This window comes from Henckelia pumila, chromosome 1, assembly GCF_033568475.1.
Source record: "Henckelia pumila isolate YLH828 chromosome 1, ASM3356847v2, whole genome shotgun sequence".
Taxonomy (NCBI): domain Eukaryota; kingdom Viridiplantae; phylum Streptophyta; class Magnoliopsida; order Lamiales; family Gesneriaceae; genus Henckelia; species Henckelia pumila.
This window is the reverse complement of record NC_133120.1, coordinates 166,749,362-166,752,556: the sequence shown is the minus strand read 5'-3', so window position 1 is coordinate 166,752,556 and position 3,195 is coordinate 166,749,362.

The following is a 3,195-nucleotide window of genomic DNA, read 5'->3' as shown; positions in this document are numbered from 1 at the left end:
TTCCTCATCCAAACGGCCTCTTTAGCAGCAGCTGATGTTGCAATGTATTCTGCCTCAGTGGTGGAATCCGCTGTGGTATCCTGCTTGGAACTCTTCCAAGAGACAGCACCGCCATTGAGCATGAATACAAATCCAGAGGTTGATTTCGAGTCATCCACGTCGCTTTGGAAGCTAGAGTCGGTATAGCATTCCAATTTCAATTCTCTTCCACCATAAACCATGAATACATTCTTAGTCCTTCTTAAGTACTTAAGAATATCCTTCACAGCTTTCCAATGCATTTGACCGGGGTTGGCTTGATATCTGCTCGTGACACTCAGAGCATAGGCCCCATCCGGTCTGGTAGATATCATCTCATACATGATACTCCCTATGGCTAACGTATATAGTATGTGTGTCATTTTCTCTATCTCTTCGTCAGTCTTGGGAGACATAGACTTGGATAGAGAAACTCCATGGCACATAGGTAGATGTCCTCTCTTGGACTCATCCATAAAAAACCTTTTCAATATGGTGTCGATGTAGGTTGCTTGAGTGAGTCCTATCATTCTCTTAGATCTATCTCTATAGATCTGTATTCCTAGAATATAGGACGCCTCACCCAAGTCCTTCATCGAGAATCTACCTGATAACCATATCTTTGTTGACTGCAACATCCCTACATCATTACCAATGAATAGGATGTCATCAACGTAAAGTACTAAGAATGTCACAACATCCTTAACCACTTTCTTGTATACGCACGGTTCCTCCGGGTTCTTGATGAAACCAAAGTCCTTTATTGTTTCATCAAATTTTTGGTTCCAACTTCTTGATGCCTTTTTGAGACCATAAATTGATCTCTGAAGCTTGCATACCTTATGCTCGCTTCCCATAGATGTGAATCCCTCGGGCTGCATCATATAGATTTTTTCCTTAATGTTTCCATTGAGGAATGCAGTCTTCACATCCATTTGTCATATCTCATAGTTATACCAAGCTGCAATGGCAATTTAGGATTCTTATGGACTTGAACATTGCGACTGGTGAAAAAGTTTCATCATAGTCAACACCTTGTCTTTGAGTATAACCTTTTGCAACCAATCGTGCCTTGTAGGTCAGTACCTTACCATCAGGCCCAAGTTTTCTTTTGTAGATCCATTTACACCCTATAGGAACAATTCCATCAGAAGGATCTACTAAAGACCAAACTTCATTTGCATGCATGGAGTCTATTTCAGACTGCATAGCTTCAAGCCATAAGTTCGAATCAGCATCAGAAATTGCTTCCTTGAAGTTTCTTGGATCACATCCAATGTCGGGTTCACTTTGATCCCCTTCAAAAAGAAGACCATATCGAATAGGAGGTCTAGAATTCCTTTCGGATCTTCTAAGAGGTGTCGTGTCAATTAATGGTTCCTGAGGTGTGGGATCGTTATTTTGTATCTCGGGTTCTTCTCGAATTTCTTCGAGTTCCATCATTTTGCCTTTCTTATCAAGTAAGAACTCCTTCTCCATGAAGGTGGCATTCCTAGAAACAAACACTTTTGTTTCAGAAGGATGATAGAAATAATATTCGATCGAATTCTTTGGATACCCTACAAAATAACATAAAGTGGATCGACTATCTAACTTATCTCCCACTGTCTGCTTCACGTAAGCAGGACATCCTCAAATCCTCAAGTACGAATACTTAGGAGTTTTGCCATTCCATAACTCGTATGGAGTTTTATTCACTGCTTTAGTATGTACATTGTTTAACAACAATAATGTCGTTTCGAGCGCATAGCCCCAAAACGAAGGTGAAGCTCAGTGAAGCTCATCATAGATCGAACCATGTCCAACAGAGTTTGATTATGACTCTCCGAAACACCATTAAGTTGAGGTGTAGCAGGAGGAATCCACTGAGAGAGAATCCCATTATATTTTAGATAGTCCAAAAACTCGGTATTTAAGTATTCTCCTCCTCGATCCGATCAAAGTGCTTTAATACTCTTACCTAGCTTGTTTTCTACTTCAGCCTTGAATTCTTTGAACTTTTCAAATGATTCAGACTTATATTTCATCAAATATAAATACCCATACCGGGAATAATCATCAGTAAAGGTAATGAAGTAGGTGTGATCAAATTTAGTACCAATACTAAATGGGTCGCAAACATCTGTATGGATCAAATCCAATAGATTTTGACTACGCTCAGGTTTTCCCTTAAATGGAGTTTACTCATTTTTCCTTTTAGGCAGGATTCACAAGTAGGTAGAGAGTTTATATCAGACATATCAAACATGTCCTCTCCCACTAGCTTGTTCATCCTCCTTAAGGAAATATGACATAACCTAGCGTGCCAAAGGTTTGCAGGGTTATCACTATCGTTTCTCCTTTTATTGTTGTTGCCGGTTTATCAACATAATTAACTGAAACGTCTTTTAATTTTAAGTTATATAGATCGTTTTCAAGTTGTCCATTTTCAATCAAACATTCATTCTTGTACATATTGCAAATCTCATTCGCAAAATTTCAAGAAAAACCATCTCTATCAAGCATAGAAATAGAAATAATGTTTTAATGAAATCTGGCACAAATGAAACATCTCTCAAAAATAGCTTAAAATTGTTTTACAAAATTTTAAACAAATGTCTCCCACAGCTTTGGCTTCAACTCTAGAACCATTCCCGAGCCTTAACTGGGTCTTACCCATCCTTAGCCTACGACTTCTTGTCATCATCTGCAACTCTTTGCAAATGTGAGATCCACATCTGGTATCCTATACCCAAGAAGTAGTATTAAGTGATACATTTATTTCAATATAAAATATATCCTTTGCAGTTCGTAACTGCTCGATATATTCTTTACTGTTGCGCTTCCAGTAACCGGGTTTCTTGCAGTGATGGCAAACTTCTTTAGACTTGTCCAGCTTTGCATGTAACATTTGGCCTTGAGATCATAGTCCCACCATTTCTCTAGTTCGGCCAACCTTTCCGAAGTTACATCAGCCGGGGCTGTTTTCGGAGGAGCCTTTTCTAGCACGTAGAAAATCTTCTCCGAACTCAGGACAATCTTAACTTACGGAACCAATCCGTATAGTTTGCGCCAGTCATTTTATTTTGTTTGAGAATAGAAACATGTGGATTACTCGAATTCATCATAATGAAATACTGAGATGAAAGCAGATAATTATCAGTGATTGCTTAATTAATTTACTAAGACATAAAATAA